The sequence below is a fragment of the Rattus norvegicus genome, chromosome 10 (assembly GCF_036323735.1).
Source record: "Rattus norvegicus strain BN/NHsdMcwi chromosome 10, GRCr8, whole genome shotgun sequence".
NCBI classification, from domain to species: Eukaryota; Metazoa; Chordata; class Mammalia; order Rodentia; family Muridae; genus Rattus; species Rattus norvegicus.
Genome location: NC_086028.1, coordinates 41,773,086 through 41,799,747, shown reverse-complemented (window position 1 = coordinate 41,799,747; position 26,662 = coordinate 41,773,086). Strand labels below are relative to the sequence as shown.

General features: G+C 43.8%; 2 protein-coding genes across 3 annotated transcripts in view; one reads left to right on the top strand and one right to left on the bottom strand.

Moving 5' to 3' along the window:
- The window catches only part of LOC120095106 (uncharacterized), a 79,430-nt gene extending 67,250 nt beyond the window's left edge, over positions 1–12,180 (top strand). The window contains exon 3 of the transcript XR_005490233.2: positions 1,316–12,180. The gene's annotated coding sequence lies outside the window, so the exon portion shown is untranslated. The remainder of the gene's footprint in view (positions 1–1,315) is intronic.
- Gria1 (glutamate ionotropic receptor AMPA type subunit 1) overlaps positions 1–26,662 on the bottom strand; it is a 319,566-nt gene that overhangs the window by 230,358 nt on the left and 62,546 nt on the right. The gene's annotated exons all lie outside the window — the stretch shown is intronic.

Sequence of the window (26,662 nt, the reverse complement as noted above, 5' to 3'; positions counted from 1 at the left end):
CGTGATAGCCATATCAGGTGCACATGTGGAAAGGAGACAGACATGCGTCCTCAGTCTTTCACAAGCTAATAGCATAGTTGTGAAGTCCCCTTCTGCTGCCTGAAAGTATACTGCTAGAAAAATAAAATCCTGACACAGGCAACACTTACCTTGGGGCTTTGGAGAAAAAGAGACACACGGGAGACGTGACATTTGTGAAAGATGATGAGAGAGGAGTCGGGGAAGGGCCTGCCAATGTGTGAGCAAAGACATGAACATATGGATGGGCAACTGGAAAGAGCTGGAAATGATCTCTGGGGCTTGAACCCAGAGAACCTTCAAAGCCAGACCTAGCTTTCACTTTGAAAGTAAGCAAGACAAAAATCCAAGGAAGATTTGAGACTCAGAGGGCTTTAGGTAAATGGAAGAACATGGGGCAGGAGAAAGGATCTGTATTGATATGGCTATAATAATATTTGATGACCAGAATGAAGGCTACAAAAATGGAAAGGCGATGACCCTTCCTGCTACTATGGAAGATACCATGGGACTTTGAGGGTGAAGATGTACTAGAGCCAAAGAAAGAATGGAATCAAGAAGGGTCTATAGGGGCTGGGGATTTAGCTCAGCGGTAGAGCGCTTGCCTAGAAAGCGCAAGGCCCTGGGTTCGGTCCCCAGCTCCAAAAAAGAAAAGGAAAAAAAAGAAGGGTCTATAATAAGAGCTTCCTGATGAGAGCATCATTTGTCTTCTGACTCATCAAGCTGGTCAAAGCCCTCTGAATCACTCAGCATTCTCCTGATGATATTCTGATAAACTCCATCAATGTTTCCCAGACTTGAGCCTGCATACAGATCATTTGAGGACCTTGTTGAAATCCGTATTTGAATCTGACAGATTTGGGATTCTCTGTGTCCAGCAGGCTCCTGGGTGATATGGAAGATTCAAACCCAGACTTTGATGAGCCTCGGGCTTCAGTCTCTCCTTTCATCTTCCTGCCAAATGTCAACAAGTCTATTAGGAATCCACAAGGTGGCTTCAGGAGGAGGTGGGCGATGTTGATGGTTAACTACCAGTTAAAAAATGTGGACTTCCTAGTCTCTCGTGTTTGGTGGGAAAATCACAGAAATAAGGGTCCACAGACTTGGTTTAACAGTTAATCTTGTTAACTTGATGGGATTTAGAATCACCATAGAAATTAACCTCTAGGTTTGGTTAACTAGGGCAGGATACATACCCTAACCATGGATGCAGCCCATAGGCTGGGGCTCCAGACAGAATAAAAAGAGAAAATGAGCTGAATACCAGCATTTGTTACTCTCTGCTTCCTCTCTGCAGGTGTAATGTGACCAGTTGTCTCATATGCCTGCTGCCAGGACTTAATCCCCACTACGACGGACTGCACATTTCAACTGTGAGGCAGAAGAAGTCCTTCTTTCTTTCTGCTGTTTTTGTCAGAGCGACAAGAAAGTAAGGAACACAACTTCCTATCAGCTCTAACTTTATTGCTACCTGATTGTGGTTCCTTTTGGAAAATGAAAACAGAAGCACAGGACAAGAATCCACACAGTCTTTGTCCTGTACTAGGGACCACCTAATCACCCACAGCTCAATAGTTTCAAATTATATGTGATATAAATTCTAAATTCCCCCATTGTCTACTAAAATTATGTGCGATATACATTCTAAATGCCAGCATTGTCTGCTACTCTCTTTATCATATGATTTCTGCATACTTGGCTGGTTTCATCGACAGATGAAAGGAAGCTGGCCCTCACACCTAAACTGCTTTCCTTTCTTAGACGCAGACACCACACAGGTTTCTTACTTTGTCATCTGTTTATTTTCTTTAAAATATCTACGCTTGTTGATTCTCTCTTGATATACTGAAATGGTTGCCATCAATCTCTCTTGAGGGGTCTAAGTCTCATGACATGGAGGACATATCTTCTATCATTCACTATTCACCAAGTGCTCATATAACTTGACATATAATGGACGATGAATAAGTAAGAATAAATGGGTGGATGAAGGGGTAGATGGGTGGGTGGATGGGTGGGTGGATGGATGGGTAGGGTGGATGAAGAGGTGGACAAATGGGTGTGAGAATGGGTAGATAAAGGGGTGGACGAATAGGTGGAAGCAGAAGTAAATACTGAACATAAAGTGAAAAGGTGTCTCAGCTAAACAATTACAGAAATTAAAAAGTGGGCTGCATAGATACCATCAAGAAGGTAAGAAAAAAGCCGCCCAGAAGAAAGTTGGCAAACATTTATCTGATGAGAAAGTTGTATCTAGAATTCATAAATAATTAATAAATGACATTTTTAATGAATAAGGGCTTTACATTAAGTGTTTTTCTAAAGAAGTATGCAATTGAGAACGTAAAGAGGACATCCATTACAAACTTGGAGAAGCCTAAGGCTTCACAGTTTCTTTTTTGAATCTTCAGGAGCAATGTCATTGATTCTGTCAAAAATTCTCAAGGTGAGTTCAGGAAAAGGGCCACCTAAAGTCCTCATACATCAAACCACAATGAGATAACACTTCCCACCCATTGGAATGCCTAACATGAAGACAGACAATAGTCTGTGACCCTGAGGATGTGGAGGAAATGAAATCCCAGTTTGGGTAGGGACATAAAAAGGTACAGCCATGTTAAAAAGCAATTTGAGAAAGTTAAACACCATTACTGAGTCACAGCAAAATTCTAGTATTAGTTACATGATGAACAGAAATGAAGATGCACGTGACAAAAACTGTTTTAGCCGCCATGGTTATAATATCTGAAAGGTAGGAAGAACCAGTAATGCTAATTTGCTCCTAACTGGATACATAAATCATGGTATGTCCTTGGGATGGGACAGTGTTTGTTCACAAAACAGGGATAGAATACTGATGCCTCCTGTAATGCAGAGACATCTTGAAACACTACGCTAAGTTTAGAAATCCAGTCACAGAATAACATGGGCTGTATGATACCCTAGAACTGATCCATCTATGGAGATAGAGGGTGGATGAGTGTTGTTGGGCTAGAGAGAATGGAGGGAGCAGGGGAAGGATGGCAGCAGGTACAGGTTTGTGTCAGTAAAGGGAGAGAAACAGTCATAGAGTATGGCAATGTATGTGTGCATCCTGAACATTCTATAAGACATTGCCTCAAACAGGCAAGATAAACAAACACATGTGAAAGGAACTGGCTGGCAGGATGGTCCAGTGAATAAAGGTGCTTGCTGCCAAGTCTGACAGCCTGAGTTTAGTTCCAGGAACTCACAGAATGGAAGGAAAGAGATGATGTCTGGAAGTCACCCTCTGACCTCTATATACATTGCATGATACTGTCACACACAAATAAGTAAAAACATTTAATGAAGTTGAGTTAAACCTTTAAGTGGGTGAATGATGTGAATAGATGGCTCATTAAAATGTTTCAGAGAAAAAAGAAAGTCGTATATTGGAAGGTTTTAATCTTTATTTAAAAACTAACACCTTTGCCTTTCCTTTTTGAAAGAGGTGACCACTGCTTAACAGTTCTTGAAATGTCTCTTCCTATCCAGGGTAGACTTTCAGCTGGGTGTGGCTTTGGAAGAATAAAGCCCCCGGAGGACAGAGATGAGGTTAGGAGGAAGGACGTGTTGAATCAGAGGATGTAACAGGACCAATGGGAAAGGGCTTCTTTGTGTGGCCATAGGTATTATGTAGTGTTCACAATGAATACTTTTTGGAGCTTACATAGGTGAGATCCGAGAATGACTACTGGCTCAGGAGGCCCTGGGTTCAATGCGATTTTTAAGAATCCATTGTTTCCATGAAATTCTATTAGTCAAACATGGCTGGTTTTCACTTCCAGTTGTTATTCCTTCCTGACCATCTTACTTCCATTATAAAGATATCATTCCGAAGTGATATCATGCCATACTCTCTACCATGTTGTCACCTGGTGTGGTGAGGGAGAAGCAGAAGACCAGGTATGGTGCTGTGAAACAGCCTACACATGGAGAGAGGCTGCACAGAATTGCTGTAGCCAATGCTGTGGCAACATCTACAGGAGCTGCCACACGGGACTTTCAGATGATTCTAGCTTCCAGCTCTCACATCTTCCATGTAAGATCTCAGGCACTAGGGATAGACACAAGTATCTCCATCAGGCTCTATGCCTGAATTCCTGGGCCATAGACCCATGAGCTGAAAATGATAGTCCTAAGTCACTCATGCTTCGGAAATAGTTGTTGTGAAGCAACGAGTGACAAAAAGTCCGATTCCACAACAGAAATTCAAATCAATGGGATATGATGGAAAATGCAAACAGACAAAAAAAAATATGCTTTGGCAGAATTTGGTTCCCCGTAGAGAGTCACTTAGGAAGAAGGTCTGGAGAAAGAATATTGAACGTGGAAAACAAGTACTAATGTAAACATTCATAGGACAGTCTCATGAGGGTTAATGGGAAGTGATGCAGGGACTGTGGACCTGAGCATCTCTGAAACATTGACAAGGCTGCTTCTCCATATCCATCCAAGATGAGGACCCTGGGCTGTGCGGAGGTTAGACCTCAACCTTAGCATGCCTTTCAAAGAGCAGTTATGATTTAAACACTATCATTACATGGCATCTTGGCTGAAACTGTGTGGCTAATGCCTGTGACCCCATCACACAGGAGGTAGAGGAAGGACGAGCAGAAGTTCAAGGGCATCATTGACTACCTTAGCTACCCTAATTAATAGTCTGAGGCCAGTCTGGGGTATTTGAGACTCCTGCCTCAAAAAAAAAAGTACCTTGCCTAAGTTGTTTAAAAATCAATAGTTTCCATCTCTAAAAGCACGGACTATGGTGATATTTAAATATTAAACCTTATTCATTAACATGAGCATCTTCACAGTGCAGTTTATATTAGACTGATGCTCCCTACCTCCCCTAGAGCCAAGACACTAATGGAAAGAGGCCAACTTGGGATAAAAAGGCCTTTCTGCAATCCAAGCCTTTTGTTTCCCCATGAAGAGGAAAGGAAGGGCAGAGAGGGGGCATTTAGCGACAGACTTCTTTGATGCTGAGCTCTGTCTTCAAGATTGATTGACTGGCTGTTCCCTCTAGAGAAAAGAGAGTTTTTTGATCGGCATCTCAAGCAAATATTATACATATTTGATGGGAAGAAGTGGTCAGTCAGCAGGGGTTGGAAGCGGCAAGAACAATGAGGAATTATAGTTTTGCATCATTTTGTATTTCCTTCTAAACTCATCAAGGCCTCGGAGCCACTGACTCGATTCCTCCTGCCTCTTATCCTTCACCTCTCTTCTAAAAGGAATGAAGCTTTGTATGATAAAAGAAAAACATTGAGAAGAAGAAGAAAAAGAAAAGGCAAAACAACAGCTGCCTCCGAATGCTTGCGGAACCAAGCAGCCAGCACTTTTCATATTTCTGAGGGCCCAGCCGCAATCCCTGTGCCAATCAGAGTGTGGGGGCCATGGGCTTGGTACTCGGCTCCAAGCTGTCTCTGTGGTAGCTGACTCGAAGGGGAAGAAGCAGACCTGACTTTCAGGAACCTAGGAAATAGAGGGGAAAGAAACTAAGTGGGATGCTGAACTCATTTGCACAGTCTCTGTAAAGCCCAGCTTCACAGAGGTGTGTGGAAGTAACCGGGTTGGAGGGACACAAAGCCCTGAGTTCAGATACCAGCCATGAGAAGCTGTGTTGTCATTATCATGCCTTCTCACCTCAAGTGCCTCAAGAGTGGAATGGAGGTTCAGGTACTGATGGGTTTGCCAGCTTCTTCCTCCTTCTCTCCTTCTCCCTTCATCCTCACTAGTTGGGTATACAGAAATTTGGCACCTGAGTATCCAAAGATATCTTTGCTGTCAGTCAGTCAGTCAGTCAGTCAGTCAGTCAGCTCGTAGGCCAAACTTCTCTTACCAGATCACAAGCTCTTCAAACACATTCGAAGATTTCATGTTGTTTGAGGCTAGCAAACACCACCATTTAAATGTATGACTTGCACACTGTTAAGTCTAGACCTGTGCATTCCAGAAAGCCGACTCTGAGGTCGAAGATTCTTCTTCCTTATGCATTACTAAAATGCATTTTGTTAACAGGTTTCGGCACTGTGATGGCTTAGCCTTGCTCCCTCTCAAGTATCATGGCATGCAGCTTCCTCACACACACTTCAGCCCTCGGAGGCATGGATGATTTTTCAAATCCTACAGGTGCCTGGCTCCATTCATGTCACTAAGCCTGTTCAAAAATGGCCACTGTTTTCTGTCTTGAATTAAGTCTATGTTCAATTTGTTTCTCCATATCCACACTGACACCTTCATTTCATTTGACCAAGATGGTCAGTTCATGTTTAGTAATTATTAATGTACACCTGCCCGTGTCTTTGCTTGACTCCTATGTTTCATATGGTGAAATGTTTCTTTGATTCAAAAGCCCCACACATACACGCTTGTTTTGAAGTAAAAGATCAAATGTGAAGGCTTTATTTTCGTTCTCATACTTCTTGGAGCTGGAGTTCTAGGCATTCGTGACATGGGTGCTGGGAATTGAACTTGGGTCCCCTGCCAGAGCATGCAAGCTCTCAACCACTGTTCAATCCCTTTAGCACTCTTGACTGCATCTCTTTTGAACCACTTTGCAAACACAATTCTATCTTAGCAATGGTGGCATATGGATAACATGGGTAACAGCAGCTGCTCAGACACAATGGCTGGCACATGTCTGGAAGATCTAGCACTTAAGAGGCTGAGGCAAGAGGATCTCTAGTTAGTGGCCCGACCAACATACATGCAAAGATTTTTATCTCCCAAAGCAAACCAAAATAAAAGCCTAACAACAGCTGCCTATACCAAGATTTAGAGCGTGTGAGGCATCGAGACAAACGCTTTAATTCACTTTTCAATTCTTGAAATCGCTTTAAGCCAAGGTAATAGTTTTATCCCATTTCACAGAGGAAACGAGAACTTAATAAGGTTAAGTAATGAACTTGAGTTCCCAAGCAGTGGCTGGCAATTACATGGATGGGCTAGACCGCCCGGAGAGCACCTGCAAGCAAATGCTCCTGGACTTAAGAGGCACAGACGGTAGATGATAAAGTCCACACCGTGTTACTGCCAGCCTCACCATCCAGGTCAAGCAGCTGACTCCGTGTTCTATGGATGATCCTAGCTTGCTGTGGTTGTGTGAGAGGATGACATAAAGCCTTGAGCCAAGCAGGGTGATGGGTACAGAGATGTCAGAGAGATGGCCGTCCCATGACCCACAACCGGATGAGCTGCTGGAGGGCCATGACCTGACATAATATTGGTTTCTTCTTCCTGTGGTTGGCAAGTCCAGGTGGGTAACTCAACAAGTCTTTCACATCTCTAAGCATGTCCTATGCGCCATGGAGAAACTTGGGAGACCAAGGATGGTGGTTTGAATGAGAACGGTGTCTCGTCAGCTCAGGTGTTTGAACACTTGGTTCCTAGTTGGTGGCAGTGTTGGGGGTGGGGGTCGAGGCTGTGGGGGGAGGTTATAGCTTGTGAAGGAAGGACATCACTTTGAGAGTTCTTAGCCTGTCACACTTCTAGTCTGCTCTCTAGGCTTCACCATTGGGTTTGAGGATGTGAATTTTCAGCTTTCTGTTTCTATCCCCAGGCCTGCCACTTGCTGCCAAGCCTTTCTGCCATGATGGACTCTTAGCCTTTGGAACCCTAAGCCTGAATAAACCTTTCTTCCATATGTTGCTTTCGACCTGGTGTTATTAGAAAGGTGACTAATTAAGGATAAACATGTTACTCAAATGTTGGAATTGCAACATACCACACCTTCTCACTCTGCTGGGGAAGGCCTGAGGCAGCACAGAAAGGCTGGGCAATTAAGCAGACCTGGGAAAGGGAAAGGAGTCTGCTTGAAGCCTTTCACCTGCCGAGAATCAAGAATTTCAGCATGATAACATGTGCTGTGAAGGTGGCTGACTTAGAGGCAATATTCACTTTAAAAGGAGTTTCCAAACAGGGACGTTAAAATACTTAGGCTCAAGCACATACGACCTGGACTTCCTCCTAGCCCTGGTGCATTTTTGGAAATCTCACAAACAAGAGTAAACTTTCATTTATTGTAAAATCATCTTCCCTTCCTCTACAACTGAAATGACCAAGGCTTTATCTTATTAACTTTGAGCCTATCCACTCAGGAATCACCTTACAATCTCATTTACTGAACAAGCCAAGACTAGAACTCTGAGATGGAACTCAAATATACTAAAAACTATACATTGGGACTCTCCCTTGAGAAGACTATGTCCACATTTTGGTGTGTACCCTTATTTCCCATGTGTCTCTATTTCTTTTTTTCTTTTTAATTGGATTTTTTAAATTTACATTTCAAATGTTATTCCCTTTCCTGGTTTCTTGGACATAAACTCCCTATCCCATCCCCCTCTCCTTCTTCTATGAGGGTGTTCACCTCCTCATCCATCCCCCTTCTTGCCCCCCCGACATTCCCCTCACTGGGGGTCCAACCTTGACAGGACCAAGGGTTTCTCCTTCCATTGGTGCCCAACAAGGCCTTCCTCTGCTACATAAGCAGTTGGAGCCATGGGTCCTATTTCTGTGCAGCCCCACCCTTAAATCTACATTAAGCTTTCATGTTAAGAAACTCCAACTCCCTACACATATGTAGCAGATGAAGCTCTGTCTTCATGTGGCTCCCCTAACAACTGAGCAGGGGCTGTCTCTGACTCTGTTGCTTGCCTGTGGATCCTGTTTTCCCTAACTGGGTTGTCTTGTCTGGCCTCGGTAGAACAGCTTACACCTAGCCCTACAGAGATTTGATGTGCCAGGGTAGGGGGATACCCAGAGGGCCATTACCCTCTCAGAGGAGAAGGGGTGGAGAGGGGAATGAAGAGAGGAACTGTGAAGGGAGGAGAGGGGGTGAGTGATTGGGATATAAAGTGAATAAATAAATAATGAGGGAAAAAGAAATTTCACCTCTTTTTCCTAAAGAGGTGAAATTTCTTTTTCCCTATTGGGGCATGGTGAAATACTTTTCTGCAGTGAGTCCAAGAACTCCAGCATCATCTGAGCAGAGGCCCTTGAAAAGAACTTGTCAGGCTGCTGGAGGTGGCAGTGGGTAGCTATCCTGACCATGGTTTAATGGTGCTGATATGGTGACATTTACTGTTTGTCCTCCCTGACTCAGCAACTGTCAGGGAAAGTTTGTTAAAACTCCATGTTAAACATAATTCCTCAAATGATGTTGGAGAGTCTCATAGGCAAAACTGCAGAAGCTCTATGGAACCTTCTAGAAACACTGCATTTTTTGAGGGTAGGTCATTGTAGGCCTCCTGCTCTGTGGAATAGTCAACCAGCTCCCCTAGCTACTGTACACTCAGGCTTGGGTGAGTACTGATGAATGCCTGAGGAATTATCTAGAAGGAAAGCACAATTTAGAAATCAAAGTCCATTGCACAGGACAAAGACCTCTATCAACAGTGAAAGTGAATGTGAGGTTTAACTGATACAACCCAGCAGGGCTCTTCTGACATGGAGGACTGGCAGGCAGGAGGGCACGAAGTGGTCAGGAGCACAGACTTCAGACTCAAACTGCCTTGGAATTTCTCCAACTTTGACCATTGCACACAATGCAAACTTGGGCACTTAACCCTGTGTGCCTGGCTTTCCTCTGTTTCCAAATGGCACTCTTGGTAATCTCTCTTGCACGGAAGTTTGGGTAGGTTGAACTGAATGATACACAGAGCCGTGTGGTCCCCCACTGTTGAGTAAAGCTCAGTGGTTGCCAGGATCCTATTATGTGGATTGAACCCATACCCATCCATGGGACCGGTCTGGCAGGTAGGAGACATCAGGAGAATGATATGTGCTCTTGTGCCCTCATACTGCTCACTGCTTCGTGAGTCAGTCAGGACTCTGGCTCATGCGATCCCAAACAAGTGCTCTCCCATTATATCACCTTAACAGGGAGGATGGGTCAGGCATTGTCCACAGAGCTGGAACTGCCTTGAGAGCCTGGGTACACTGACATAGAACAATTAATCTATGTTCTCTGGGGACAGTCCTGCTTGGGAGTTGCATGCAGTATTTGCACAATGTGAAGGTCTGCAGAATATAACTCAGTGGAGAGAGACAATGGGGAGAGAAGATTAAGAGGAAGAATTAGGAAGAGAGACGAGTAGTTGCTTGATATAATGCTGCATACCTGTAATTCCGGCACTGGGGGGAGGGGTGGTAGCAGGAAGATCGTCAGTTCAAGGTCATAATCAGAGATATTGAGGCCAGTCAGTGTTATATAAGATGATGTTTTAAAAATAATTTAAAAAGAGAAAACCAAACCAAACCAAAAGAGGTGGGTAGGTTGGAGTGCATGGAGGAAGTGCAGAGGAGTAAGCCCTGACTAATCAAAGCCTCATAGCTCTTGCAAGGCTCTGGGGCCCCTCTCCCCCCTAAATGTTAACAAGTCATTTGTCCTTTTAATCTAGGAAGGTAAAAATGATCTTTCTCTGCCACTATGGGGAACTCCTGATAACAAAACCGGGTTAGGGCCAGCTTTTAGTTGTCACATTTTTATAAACAGCCACCCAGGCACACCATGTACAGGTAAACAAGAAAGCACACAAGTAGCTGTCTTAACAGTGACTAGGACCAAGGAGCCAACTTTGTCTCAAAAAAAAAAGCAATGGCAACTAAGGAATGACAGTGGCAGCTGTCCTCTGACCTGAACACACACACACACACACACACACACACACACACACACACACACACACACGAGATCAAGGAAATAAATTTTGTCCCACTATCTGATGCTGGCAATTGTAGTCACACATGCTAGTTGCCCGTGTCTTCCTGCCTCCTAGATACTAGCCTGGGAGATGAGAGTGTCTGCTTTGGAGTGCTGGGGTGTCAACTCAAGCCGTTGGCCCTATAGTACATTCCCAAAAGACTACAAAGGAACCAGAGGATGCTGAGAGTCTTGCTCTTGATGGAGTACTGGCCTGAAATCTGGGAGCCACATGTGTGCATTGACTGGACTGTAGCCAAGAAAGGTCTTCCAAGGAACCAAGTGTGTCACACTCAGTACATCCTTCCTCTCTTGGGTACCAGATGGTTAATAGTTGAAATTCTGTAAGTTGGTTCCCACACTGTACATGAACAAGAACAGCTCAGTCTGGGGTCACTCACATATGAATCATGTCACCATGTTTAACCATTATATCCTTGCATTATATCCATCTGAAACACTGGGCTACCAATGGCAGCAACAGTCTTTTGGTTGTTGTGAGAGTTAGACAGAATAACGTGTGTGCCCTTACTCTGGAGTTTGTAAGTTAATGACTACATCTGCTGCTTCAAATGGGAACATTTAAACGTCACGGCACCCATTTTAACGTTCAGTTTGTGTCTTGCTTGATAGATTCATACACCCAAGCTTCCTTTAGCGGTCCACCAGACTGGCTGACATTCTAGCTTGGACTTGCCAGTTTCTAAGCTTACATCCACACTGAGACCAATCAACTGCTTTCTGCCCTGAGCTTCCCATGGCAACAGGCTTGTGTCCAGCAGCGCCTGTCTGGCCCTGGCATTGTAATCGTCAGTGTCCATAGAAAAGAACTATGAAATGGGGTGAGTCCTTCAGGATTATAGGGAAGAGTACAATAACCATAAATCATGATAATTTCCAGAGAGCAACCGCACTGACATAGTCAAAATGTAAACATTGAAAAAATGATGATACAGTTTATAGTTTATACAGTGGTGTGTGACTATCACATTAATAGTACACATTTTCAAAACTAGTGAGTCTCTGATTTCTTGTCAGCAGAGGCCATAGAAGTCTCTGATGGAGCACCTGGCAGGGCTATGCTGCACAGGTGGGCATGGGTGTAAGCAAACCAGACGTCATCCTTGGGAGTAGATTCTTCAGCACTGCCTACCTTTTTTTTTCTTTTCTTTTCTTCTCTTTTCTTTTCTTTTCTTTTCTTTTCTTTTCTTCTCTTTTCTTTTCTTCCTCCCTGCCTCCCTGCCTCCCTCCCTCCCTTCCTTCTTTCCTTCCTTCCTTCCTTCCTTCCTTCCTTCCTTCCTTCCTTCCTTCCTTCCTTCTTTTCTGAGCTATGGACCCTCACTCTTCTAGAACTCACTGATTTGGCTAGGTTTTCTGGAAAATGAGGCTTAGGGACTGTCTTTGTGCCTTCCCGGAGCAAGGACCATAGGCATTCTCTATCTCACATGGCTTTTATGTAGGTGCTGGGAATTGTGCTCATGCTTAGGTGACAGGCACTTCTTGCCTGGTGGGCACTTTCCTGAGTGGGCCATCTCCTCTGCCCCACCGGCCGTGCACTTTGCTCTGTGCATTTAATGACACTCATCAGGGATATCCCTTGGCCTTTGAGAATCCAGGTCGGGGCAGCAGAATGGGAAGATTTTGTGATAATTCAAGCATTTATTTATGATTCAATGTCTCCTTGTTTTGTAATTGTTTTTGTTTATTTATTTCTGAGGCAGAACACCATTGTGTATCCCAGGCTAGCCTAGAGTGGGTGATCTTTCTGCCTCATCCTCCTGAACAAAAATTCTGAGCTCAGTGCCCACCCAACACTGCTTCAGTTTTTCAAGTTGATCATCATAGTTACAGTGAGATCCTTAATGGTTAAGAACAGGGAAACATTGCCCCATTCCATACCTTTCCACGTTATCTACAGTGAGACAGATTCGCTGGGGTGGTGAGATGGCTCCAGAGTTAAGAGCACATAGTGCTCTTGCAGAAATCCAAGTACGATTTCTAACACCTGTTTCAAGTGGCTCACCACCCTCTCTAACTCCTGTTCCATGCACTCTGATGCCCCTGCCCTCCAAGGGCACCCGGACTCATGTGCACATTACTATGTACAGCTCTCTCTCTCTCTCTCTCTCTCTCTCTCTCTCACACACACACACACACACACACACACACACACACACACACACCAAGTGAAAATGAAATAAAACTTTAAAAAGGAATAAAAACATTCGCTGCTGCTCTGTGGTGAGAAATGGATGTGCCACTAATAAGGGAACACTCCTGGGTGTCCCATCCTTGGTGACCTCTTTTGCAATGAAACACACGTGTGTCTCCTTAGAGACTTGACAGAAATGTAGATTCCTGCTTGAGCCAGTTCTTAGGCTGCAGCATTTGGGTCATGAGAAAAATCAACACTTTCCTAGCAGACAGACAAAGGCATTTAGCTACAGACTTCACCTCTTTAAAGTGACATCAGAATCCTCTGAGTGGTTTTTTTTTTTTTTTGCTGTTCCTGATCGCTACTCCCTAGACCCCGCCCCAGATCAGAATCCATGGACATACAACATAGGTATGAACATAAATCAGAGACTCTGGGATCCCTCCACTCTCTCTCCCTTTAAGAAATGGGAACCTAGGAGAAGAAACTCACCATAGTCAGCCTTTTAGCTCAGAGAAATGGCCAGCCTGAAGGGAAATTTGCAGCCCAGGAAATGTTTCTTCATTGTCTCTCCAACTTCGGGCCTCAAATTAAAAAATCATTGAGAGAGTTGCCGCCTCAGTTCACTCATATAACTGGGCAGTTAGACCTGGCTGCCTCCTTCATTCCACCTGTAAAGAGGCTGCATCATGACTTAGAGTTGACACAAACAACAGCCCTCACCGGGTTGCCCACCACTTATACAGACGGAGCTGTTTCTCCCAGTGTATGGGCTGCTCTATTTCCTAGTTATATGATCTTAAGCCACCACAGGAGGAGGAAGCATAAAGGTCTGCTTTCCAGTCCACACTCTACCTACCACAACACACAAAGAAAGAGAGAGTCCCTTGGGTGCCACCAGGTGAAGTGATGCTCCATTAGCCGGAGACCTATTCCTTTCTAACAGCTGTGATGTTTCATGGGAAAGTGAATACACAGGGGAGGGGTTACAACCTCACTGCTCTCTTATAGAAATATCTTTGATACCATTTGTGTCTTATAAGTCAATGCTAAGACTGGGGAGATAGCTCAGTCGGTAGTGCTTATCATACAAGCAGTGGGACCTAAGCTCCCCAGTACCCACATTAAAAAAAAAAAGAAAAGAAAAGAAAAAGAAAAAAAGCCAGGCATGGCAGCATGCCTTTGTGATCCTAGCTCTGGGGAAGCAGAGACAGGGTTCATATTCCCCAGGGCTTGCTGGGAAGACTGAGTAGCCTAGTTGGCAAGGTCCAGGCTAGTGTGAGACCTGGTCTCAAAAGATAAGGTGGGTGATACCTGGCACTTATAGGCAGAACGTGGGAGGGTGAATGGAGGAATGGTCACATCCCCCCATTCCTATACAAGCAAATTATAAAATGTGACTAATTCCTTCTAAACTTAAATACTCATCAAGGAAAGAGTTATTCCAACAGTCCTTGAAGCTAAAGAACCAGACATGGCCAGAAGTTCTCTGACTTTGCTATGCAAACTGGGAGACCAATAGCATGAGATAGGTAAGAAACCCCATTTCTCACCCACTAAATCAGAATCTGCACCTCATGAAGATGCCCTCGTGATCTTTAGGCATGAGAAGGTCTGAGTTTTTGTTAAGGTCCCAGTTTTAAATGCATCTGCACAGACAATCTAAGGAATTAAGAAAGAAATAAGTGGGGCCATAGACAGCCTTCCTTAGGTTGGCACTGGGATTGGTCTCTGTATGAGGGTGTACTGAAGCTGCTGGGTGATTTCTGTGTATACTAATATTGGTTAAAAGGCTTTTATTTTGTTTCCTTGCAGTGCTTGATCTAGAACTCAGGGCCTTGCATGTGCTAAGTGGTCTACCATGAATCTACATCCCTAGCCACCACAGCAGTGTTTGGAATGCCTGTGTGAGAAAGCAAGAAACAGGCCTATCACTTGATTCAGCCGGGCTGCTGCTGGGCATATTTCTAAAGGATCATGTTCACTGATGCTCTATTCACAATAACTAGGAGATAGAAACAACTGAGATATATATCCATCAACTGAGAAGTGGCTAATGAAAACATGGTACCTGTACACAGTGGAATAGTATTCAGCTATAAGGAAAAATGAATTTCTCAGGTAAATGGATGAAACTAGAGACAGTCTTTCTGAGAAAGGTTCCCCAGAGTCAGGTTGACATGTTTTCCTCTCATATGTGGATGCTAATTTAGGTTCTTTAGAGAATGTGTGTTTAAGATGGCATAGTCATGTAAGGAAGAAAACTTGCAGGGGGCCATTGAGACTGGTGGATTTCAAGGAACATGGAGTAGAAGACATGTGGAGGAGAGGAAGGGGGAGGGGGTAAAAGGAAAAGGCTGAGGGAAATGCCATAAGGGAGGGAGGATAGGATAGAGGAGGAAGCCTGGGGAGCAATAACTACCACTAAAAACGGGGTGAAAAAGCCTTTCTAGAGACATACTACTGTAGAAGCATTCTAAAATATTTCTCTCCACACATACATAGGTAACAGATGTTCAATGGAGTTATCCTATAAAAGAAATGACGCCTCTCCCAAATACCACATAGTACGTTAATGGAAAAGCCCCCTTTCAGGTATGGGTTACTAGCTTTGGAAATATCAGTGTGTCCCACAGACTCTCAAACCTCACAGGCTATTACTATTGCTTTTGATCACCCTTCAGAACTTGATGGCAAGATCCAATTGAAGATACCACATACTGATTCACAGGAAATGAAAAAAAGATCAGGCTGGTCTCAGCCTGGAGGCTTCATCCTTACTGGATATTGTTCATAGTTCTGGGAGGCTCTAGGCACCATGCTAGGAGAAAAGCAATCATCAGTCTTATCCAAATGTGAACCGTGAGAGCTATAGTAACAGCTGTCCTGGCAAGACATGCCTACTGGTAAAATAGTGGCATGAGTATTACGGGAGTATCTAACCACTCTGCTCATCCCTGGTACCATTAACCAGGCCAAACCCCTGTGACTGGCTAAGCCCTATGGGAGAAGGTTATACTATTATTCTTCTAAAAGTGTTAAGTTGTCCTCTAAGTTCTTGTCTTCCTACACTAGATTAGCACATTTTGCAGAGGATGAGGATTAATAAAAAGCCACATCTAGTCAACATGCAGATAATAAGGGACAGTGGAGTGCTTACCTCTAAATGGGACATCAACATCACACTTTCCTTCCCAAAGGCTCAGGGATCATCACAGAAGTGATGGGGAAGAAAGATGCTAAGAGCCAGGGGTAGTGGACACCATCAGTGAAACGTAATTTTCGAATGTGACAGGGCTATTGCACAAATAAACTTACCATGGCTGTGACTGCATATGCAAAACCAACACAAGATTGAGCTAACCTAACTACAAACATGGACAGGGGAGGAGCTCATGAAGTCCCACTTCTAGCTGAACAGCTACTGGCAATGGCTAGCTGCCAGGAGAAGGAAAGTTAGGGTTTTATTTCAGGTCCCTGAGAGGGTACCCATGCTCTCGTAGATGCCCCTACTCCCATCTACATGCATCGGTACTAAGAGAACTTCATAGATTTTTAAAAAAAAAGAGCATGTAGAATTGGGAGAGAAAAGTGGTGGGGACTAGGGAGAGGGTCTGGAGATGAGGGAAGGGAGGCTGAATTTGATCAAACACACACACACACACACACACACACATATACATATATATATATGCATGAAATTTTCAGCTTCAAAAGAAGGAAAGAAAGGGGCTGGAAGGGCTCAGTGGTTAAGAGCATTGACTGCTCTTCCAGAGGTCCTGAGTTCAATTCCCAGCAATTAACGTGGTGCCTCACAACCACCTGTAATGAGATCTGAATGGCCTCTTCTTGTGTGTCTGAAGACAGTTGCAGTATACTCATATACATAAAATAAATGAATAAAATCATTTTTTAAAAAAGAAGGAAGGTAGAAAGGAAGGAAGGAAGAATGAATGAATGAACGAGCGAGCGAGCGAGCGAGAGAGAGAGAGAGAGAGAGAGAGAGAGAGAGAGAAGTTACTGTACTACGGCTCCCAAACCTCATAGATTTCAGAACTGTTAAGGATAGCAAGTGTTCTTCAAGCCTGTATAGAGCCCAGCAGGTGACATGAGTGAGTCCTGCTGGTCACCCCAGTGTCAGTGCAGGGTATCAGTCTTCTGTGAAGGTGGACACACTGGCACTGCCTCTCTTCAGCATGGCAGCATGGCCTTGGACAACAGGGGCTAGTGCTGACACTTCTATTGACTTTGTTTTTTATGAAGATGAAGCCAGAAAGCATGTGTGTGTGTGTGTGTGTGTGTGTGTGTGTGTGTGTGTGTGTGTGTGTTTACGTTGGAGTATATATGCATATGTATGTTCAGAGGTCAGAGGTTAACCTCAGATGTCACTCATCATTTAATATTCTTAGTTTTGACATAAGGTCTCTCACTGGGACCTGGGGCTCACTGATTAGGCTAGACAGGCTGGCCAGTGAGCTGGCCCACATGTCAGCTCAGCGTCCACAGCATTGCAATTTCAAGTGCATCCAGCTTGTTATAGAGGCTCTGGAAATCAAACTTGATTTTTCATGCTTGAAAGATGGGTACTTGGTTAACTGAGCCATCTACTCACCCTGAAAACTTCACTTTTTAATGTAAAGCCTCCATCTCTGTCTGTGTGTTTTCTGTCTCCTATTCTGTCTCCGCAACGCTAGTCATAAACTCAGAATTCTTTTTCTTTCCTTTTCTTCTCTTTCTTTCTTTCTTTTTTTAATCACACAGAACGAATATGGTCCTGAAACACAGAACACTAGTTTGAGACATCTCATAAAGAGACAGCAGATTTACAGGGTGAGAGAGCATCTGCCTCACCCCCCAACCCCCAATGCTGAGAACAATTCCCAAGTGACTCCTGGGAAGGCCAGTGAGGGTTTGCTAGCCTTATGACCTGAAGAAATCAGGATGTCTGCAGCTCTCTGACTTTCAGAGAAGAAACACAGACTCAAATGCATGATGATGGAGGGAAGATGACACCAGGCATGATTGGGGTCAGCATGTCTTGAAGAATGTTGAAAGAGCAGAGTTCAGAGGATACAATGAATCAAGACAGAGACCAGGAGTTAAGATATTGGAGGCGGGTGGCACAGAGGGAGCACAGCCCTATGAAACATCACTGTTGTCTATGGGAGGTAAGGGTGGCTCCCGGAGGCAATGGGGTTCTGATAATGTAGACAGTGCTGTAGGGAGAGATCATATACCCAGGTTTCTTCTAAGAGCTCTGATAACTCATGTCAGATGTCACTGTAGGCATCTGGATGAGTTCACACAGGTACCTCTTCTCTTCCACTAATTGAAGCTCCAGTCAGCCCAGGGTCTTAAAGAATACAGGGAAAGGTCATTGTCAAAGCGTCAACAGCAAGAGCGATCACACTGAGGGACCACTAAGGACATTAGGTGGTAGAAGAAAAGCAATAACCCCTTAGGAAACTAGACTTCATTACTAAGAGAGAGAGAGAAAAATGAAACTATAAAAAGACCCAATCTACTTCTGGTGGCTGATATGATATTAACTCATTCCGATAACATCCTGACACATCTCTAATGAGACCAGAAGCTGCACACAGGCAAATGAAATTGACACACACACACTAGCAGGGAAAGACTGTCAAGGCTACAAAAGACGAGGGGTTGGAAGGGTCAATGTTATGTCTCCCATTTGTCCAACTCCACGAACGGCTTAGAACTGAAATGAAACACCTTAAACACATATGCTGTTGTTGAACAATTATCAAAAGTGCCATAAAAATAACGCACTCACATGGATGTGAAGCAGAGGTTTTCTGGACCATGGTGGTTTCTAACCTAGTCATAGCAACACCGCTTGAGAGTTGCTAAGGGGGAGGTGCGAGGTCCTGTGTTCTGCCCTAGAGATGGTTAATCTCACTCATCAAGTGGATGAGATACAGAATCAGCATGGAATGAGACCTCTGGGCCCATCTGTGTCTGTGAAGGAGGTTCTACATTGAGTTATTTAAGGTAGATTCACCCTTAATGAGGGTGCCACCATCCCATGACTGAGGTCCTGGATTGACTGAAAGGAGAAAGTGAGCATCAGCATTTATTGCTCTCTGCTTCCTGATTGTGGATGGATCATGGATGAATCGTGCATGGGGACCACCTTTCTTACTTTACACCACCACATCTTCCTCACCACGATAGGCTGTATCCCTCAACTACAGGCTGAAGAAATCCTTCCTTTTTAAAGTTGCCTTTGCTTGGATAGTTTTGTCATAGGGACAGGGAAGGTGACTGATACAGCCCTCTGCCTCTGGGGGAAAGACCCAGCAATGCATGCTTCTTAAGTTCTCCAGATGACCCTTTCCGAGTGGATCCCCAGCGGACCCCTACAGCGCCCTCTTCTATGGGCAGATTTCAATGTACAGTATTCATTTTAGCTACTAAGGTAGAGCCTTCAGTCTAAAGACTGATTGCAACATGAACACACTGGGTTTCGGGGGTAATTTTAGCTTTTTTCTTTGTTTGGTTTTTGTTGTTGTTGTTGTTTCTGTTTTTGTTTTAGTTTTGAGACAGGGTCTCATGTAGTCCAGGATGTCCTGGGATTAACCATGTCACTAAAGGTGACTTTGAACTGATCCTCCTACTGTCCCCATCTATCAAGCACGGGGATTACAAGTGCAGGTACCCATCTTTTACTGGAATCTTAGGGGGACTGTTTAAATTTTTAGCTGAGGATGGCCTTGAATTCCTGACCCCCCTGCTTCTACCTTTCCAATGCAGGGGATAAAAGTATGCATCGTCATGTGTTGTTGATTTGGTGCTGGAGGTCCTCACACTAACAAGGCAAGCACTCCACCAACTGAGCCATATCTCCAGCCCAGCTTCCTACTTACGAGTTGGGAAATCAAAACTTAGGCAGAGAGCAGGCTCTTGAGTTCTGCAGAAAGCAACTGAGGCCAGGTTAAAAAGCTTACGAACGTGACCTTGCAAAACATTCCCTACATCATAAACAACACAGCTGTGGAAGGAACAACTAATGTTTTAGGAATTTCTAGATCACCTTGAGGTTTGCCTCCATTCAGGCAAGCAATTTATTTCCTGGAAATTATCTGAAGAGGGGGTTAGATTTATTTATTTCCTTCTGTAAACACCTGAGTCCATTCTTAGCTTATCTCTATCCACTGAGTGAATATTGTTGCTCCAAATTCTTGATAACTTCTGATTTCCAGTCCACAGCAAGCCCAGTTCAGCCCAATCTAAGTCTGGGAAATTCACTTCTTGGCTTTAATCTGCTTCTGTTGTGATTCCTGGGCAGTCCTTCTGTTGTTGTTGTTTGAATGGATGGCTTCATTTCTTTTTCCTGATGAAAATTCAATAGCGACCGCTATCCTTGGAAAAATCTCACATCTGCTTGCTCCTGGAGATGGCAGGGAAGTCTCAAGGACCCACAAGTAATAATGTTTCTGTATTTGGTGGTGCTCAACTTCAAACCAGAAAATAAACTCAGAGAGCCTAATCACTCATATACCAAACCACTGGTTGCCCCTGCTGCTAAAAATTGAGCAGGGCCATTAACATGTCCTGCCTCACTGACCCAGCCTGACCAAGGGAACCATGTGGTAACACAGTTTCAAATGGAAACAATTTATTGATACATACCCCATCTTATATGTGTCTGTATCTGTTTGTGTGTGTATGGGTACATGGGTGGTGAAGGTTTATCTTTGATCAATTCTTTACCTTATTCATTGAGGCAGGGTCTCTTAATCAAGTCTAGAGCACACAGATATGGCAAGTCTTGCTAGCCAGCTTACTCTGAGAAGCCCATGTCACTACCTTCTCAGGTTGGAATGACAGGAGGCACCATGCTCACCCAGCCCATGGAAAGTTCTGGGAACTTAAACTTCATTCATGTCTAAAAAACAAGCCCTTAGGTAATGAGGCATCTCCTCAGCCTTGAGGAGAACTCACTGAATAGCAGGACCTTGGGTCTTCTTCAGTCTAAATGTCACACTGTGGAGCCTTGAGGTGTATATTGTTTTCTCACCATTGCTTTACAAATACACAGGTTTCCTAAACATCCAAGAGCAATATGCTATTGTATACATTTTAATATATTCCATCGATGACCACCACAGAGTCATTTTTGCTTTTGTGGGTGTGTCTGGATTGGATATTTTACCATAATCCAATCTCTGATGTTATGCAGTGGATATTAAGAAATAGAAAATGAGACACAGGATTAATTACCCTTCTTGATGTCTCCAACAAAAGCAACTTACAGAATCATGAGTTGACATTGACACATAGTTTTAGCCTAAAGTCACTCATGGCTGGAGGCATGGGGCAGGAACTTGAGGTGACTGGTCACACTGTGTCTTCAGTCAGGACAGAGCGAGAGAGCGAGCCACGAATGTGGGTTCTCAGCCCATTTGTTGCTTCTTATTCAACCAGAACCCCAGCCCATGGAATGATGCCATCCACATTTACTGTGAGCTTTTCTACCTCCAAGGTCCTAGTTTAGAAACTACCTTATGAACATGCCAGAGGCTTGTTGCCATAGTGATTTTAAATCTCATCGATTTGACACTCGAGATCACCCATCACACTAACCATAATTTGTCTTATAAAATAATGAAAACAACATATAAATGACAGGTACAAAGTGACATATGCCAACATGTGGACAAAGTTATCTCAGGTCTGTACAGGGATGGGCAGTTGTATTTCCTTTTCTTATCAATTAAGAAATATGTTAGACCTGCATGGAGATAATCTCAGAGTCCTGTACTAACACCCTCTTATTAACTACATGCTAGCTTCCCAGCATAAAAATATACCCCCAGTTTCATTCATACGGGGTCTGCCTTCTTGATAGAGGTTTGTTTTTATGTACGTATGCATCTCTGTGTCTGCATATGTACAAGTACCTGCTGAGGATGGGAGAGGTTATCAGAATCTCCTGGAGCTGGAGGCAGAGACAGGAGCATTTGTGAGTTACCTGATGTGGGTGTTGGGAATTGACCACAGGTCCTCTGGTAGGGAGGCAAATCTATTAACCACCGAGCCATTTCTCAGCCCCAGGATACTGTTTCTAGTAATAATTGTGCATAGATTAACTACATAACCAACCAACAACCAGCTATCCGTGATTCCGAAGTAATGGTTTTGCTTGAAAAATTGTATATTAGAAAGATTTGTGGATCTATAAGATATGGATATAGCTTAATCTGGTTCTAAGTCTGCCTCTAGCTAATGCAGTGCATTGGACACAGGCATCTTGGGTTTTAGCCTACCTGTCAGAAAATGCCATTCACTTTGTGAATTCTAAATGTGAGGCTCCATCACAAGATTATAAAAAAAACATGTGCATGGGTGCCATGGAGATGAGTCAGTCAGGATGTGCTTGCTTTACAAGAATGAGGAACTGAGTTTGATCACCAGGACCCATATGAAGATAACCAATGCTTATAATCCCAGCACTGGCCAGACAGAGACAGATGAAAGCCTGGGACTCACTGGCAAGCCAGCTTAGATCAAACAGTGATCTCTAGGCCAATGAGAGATTGTCTTAGTTAGAGTTTCTATTGTTGTGAAAAGATATCGTGACCATGACAGCTCTAACAGAGAAAAACGCTTAATTGGGGCTGCCTTACAGGTTCAGAAGTTTAGTCCATTCTTGTTGTGGTCGGAAGCATGGCAGCTCACACTCAGTGTGCATGGTGTTGGAGAAGGAGCTGAGAGAGTTCTGCATCTGAATTGGCAGGCAGCAGGAAGCAAAAGAGAGCCACTGAGTCAGCCTTGAGCTCCCAAAACTTCAAAACTCACCTCCAGTGACATATTTCCTCCAGCAAGGCCACACTAATCCAAGGTCACTTGTCCTAAGCCTTTCAAATAATACTATTCTCTATGAACCTATGGGGACCATTTCATTCAAAGCACCACAGAGATCTTATCCAAAAATTGTAGACAAGGCTTTAGGAACTGAAAGGTTTCCTCTGGACTTCACATGCATGTGAATACACATCTACATGCACTTGCACAAATGCATATACCTACGCACACACATGAATTCTCTCTCTCTCTCTTTCTCTCTCTCTCTCTCTCTCTCTCTCTCTCCAACAACAACAAAAACTGAAACAAAAACAACAACAAAAGAGCCAAGCCAGGGCTACATAGTAAGACCTGACTCAAGTGAAATAGAAAAAAATCCAAATGGGGAGCACTCTAGAATGATCTAGGACTCACAAACTCATATTGTGGGTTGTTTATATAAAGTGGTTCTTTCCTGTGTATTTGCCTTTTGCGGTCTGATATAATGTGACTGTCCTTTATCAAAAGTCACAGCCATGTGTGCAGCTGAAGAATGAACTCAGTCATTGACCACCACAGTCCTGCTGAGGTTTCTGAGCACTCGAGGAGCAAAGACAGCATACAAGTAATGTGTGTTGTTGTTGACAAATGCAATAAAAGGGATATTAACCAAAAAACAGTGCTCCAACAAATTGAGGCATAGAAGATTTCAAAAGCCAGAAAAATTCATTTTTTAAAGGATCTTTGATCAGCCCTAAATGGGATATCAGTGTGGCCCTCCCCACACCTCAGTGAGCATTAGGGAAAGGGGGTTGAGACATCCAATGCCAGAGGATGGAGACAAGAGCTGTGGAACGCTCTGAACATGACATGGCCGGTGCACTCATGAACTCACTGAAGCTCTGGCTACCTTCATCAAGTCAAACAGCAGTGTAGCAGACACTGCTGACTGGACCCAATAGGTTATAAAAAAAAATAGCGGATGATAGAAGAGACATGAAGTCATAAAAGTTGGAGGAATGTATAGGTATGTAGGGGGGTGTTTGGGAATTATAAGGGTTTAGGGACATGTATGATTAATGTATAGGTGTGAAATTTTCAAAGAGTGAAGAAAAGATAAAAAATAAAATAAATCAAAATAAGGGGACTCTAATGGTAATTATATGTGATCTCCACTCAGTGTATAGCTGACACACTGTGCTTTGGTACCTGGTTAAGAGCCTGAGAGCCAGCCCTCTGTACTTCATTTTGCTGTCTACTATCTTCTAGGCTGGTCACAATGTGACAACATCTTTCTCAACATAACCCCATATTCTTCTATAATTCTCAGCTCAGCCTCTTGGAACAGCAATAAAGCCCCACTTGGCCTTCTGTTTGTGGTTCTAAACTGTGTTACAAATATCCTGTCTTTATTTATGCTCTCATTAAATTTCCACCAAGGTGCTGATGACCTATAATAATCCCTGGATCCCTCCACTGATATGGAACTGTTAAGAAAAGCTGTTCTTTGCATCTTCAGACAAGGAAGCTAACAAAGTACTTGTTAAATGAAAAGCACAGTATACGTTACGGTTAGCTATGGCATGGTGGCCTGTGCCTCTTGCCAGTTGACTTTTCTGACCCTTCACTCGTGCCCCCGATTATCTTTAGAGATGGAGAGCTGACTGTGTTAAACCTTCCTAATTAGAGGAAGTCAAAACTTGCTTCCATGTTGACGAGTAGCTCTTCAGTGTATGTCAATCTAAGAATGTGACGTTCTATGAATCTGTCATTACACTCTGCTCACCAAGTTCAGCAGCTGAGAGCATTGTCATCTGGAGATGCATTTTCAGGAGAGCAGGAATCCATCACCTATATGGACATATATCTCCGCCTTCGTAGCCTTCCTCAGTAGGGAGGAGTTACCAATAGACAGCGATGAGAACACGTTTGCTGATAGTCAGAGTCATCACACACGAAACAGGTGTGAGCAAATTATGGCGAGGTTGTCAGCTGCCTGGGCTTATAAATAAAATTGTACTGGAACACAGCCATGCCTGTTTATTTGTGGCTCCTTGCATTCCCTAACAGCAAAGCTCAGTACTTAGGACAGAGGTGGCATGGCTCTCAGAACCTGAAGCATTTGCTATGTAGCCCTTAGAGAAACCTTGCCGACCTTTGTGTACTAAGCTTAGTGTACTTGTAACCTCTACATCTCTGTAGCCATAGAGTAATTCAGGACCAAAGCACATGGAACAGCCTGATCCTTTCTGATAGAGTCTTTACACGTCTCCTTTGCTGACCCTGAAGTGGATAGAAGGTTATAGTCTGCAGCGGAATATAATTCTACATGTCAGACTGCCACAGCATCTCACTTGATCTTCACTCCAACCTTAGAACAGTCAACATTTACCTGACCTAACAACTCAGCCATCACTGTGTATAATGCATACTCCTCAACTGCTTTAAATAATTCTTATTTTTTATTTTCCCACATCTGAAGGAAGCCAGCTAGTCTCAACTATTACAGCTAATCAGCTAAGCTTTCTTTATCCTTGAAACCTTTGTGGTCAGTGAGAAGAACCATAGACCCACAATTCATCTCCAAGATGAATGACGTTCTAAAGGCCCCTCCTCATGACTCTGCTTCTCTTGCTGCTCTCATTGTTTTCCAGGGTGGATCGGAAGTAGATTCCAATGGATTTAGAGTCTATTCAGAACTCCCAATGCCTTCTGCAAGCCTGGGAGTGGGCAGAAACCCATACTCTGTGTGAACACAGGTGGGACAGATGGATAGCAGCAAGAAGGCTGCAAGTCACCAAGGCAGTTCCTAGCAGGCTCGAGTGTAGAACTATAGCCTCCAGACTCCCATACTGTGCGCTTTCCCATGTATTATCCATTTTCTCTTTCCGTTCTGAGATGACACTATTTTTAGCATTATCATTTTCATTTCCACTCCTTTGTCAGCATACATTTTGCTCACATGACCGCAGCATCATTCTCTGAATCCCTTCCAGGTTTCTTCCATTTAGGTAGCCACCTCCTGTCTTTTCTCTCAACTTGGCACCTTCCAGAGATCCTACCTTAGGCTTGTGTAAATTTATTCCCAGATGAGCAAGTAACTTGTTAGATGATAGGGCCATGCCTTTGGACACTCTACTCTCCAGAGTCATGAGGTAAATACACTTCCATTGTTCATAATTTACCTAGTGTCTGGTATTTTATTATACCACCAGGAATGTACCTGAGACACAGTAACTTAGAGAAATTAGCTCCAATGTTGTATAGAGCGCCATGGCAAGCATATTGGAAGAATTTAGACATAATTTAATACCCACTCTATGTTAACTTCTTATATCTGCTTCATTTTCATATCAACCCAATGAGACACTATTATTACAGAGTGAGAGGAGGGTAGAATTGTGTCTGTAATCCACATCTGCCTGATTATAGTGCCCTTCATCTTAATCATTATAAGGGGATCACATAATTTAGTGTGCACGAGAGAAATACTTATTGCTGAAAAGAACAAGGGAGTCCCCTGACAGACTGAGAGAAGGGGTACTCATGAAGCAAACCTTAGAAAGTAAAACTCTTGCTTGACGCTTCATAATGAGCAATGGCCCAGCAAAGACTGGACTCTTCCCATCTGATCCTGCTCATCCTGGTAAGCCCTGGATGTGGAAACATGGATTGGACTCTAGTCCCTGGTGTCTAGGTGCTCAGGCGTCCCTCCGACAAAGTGGAGATTTCATCCCAAGACAAATGGATACCTTGTCAAGTGCTCTTGGCCATTGTCAAGCCATCCCCAGGGGATGCCACTCATGGCATCTGAAGTAGGTCCATGATCACAGTGAGATGGCTCCTGGTCCTCTGAAATTCCTTTCAAAGGAAGGAAGAACTGTGATGCAGGCTGATTCTGCAGACATTTAGCAGTGCCCGGGAACCATTGCTCCCACGCTCTGTGCAGG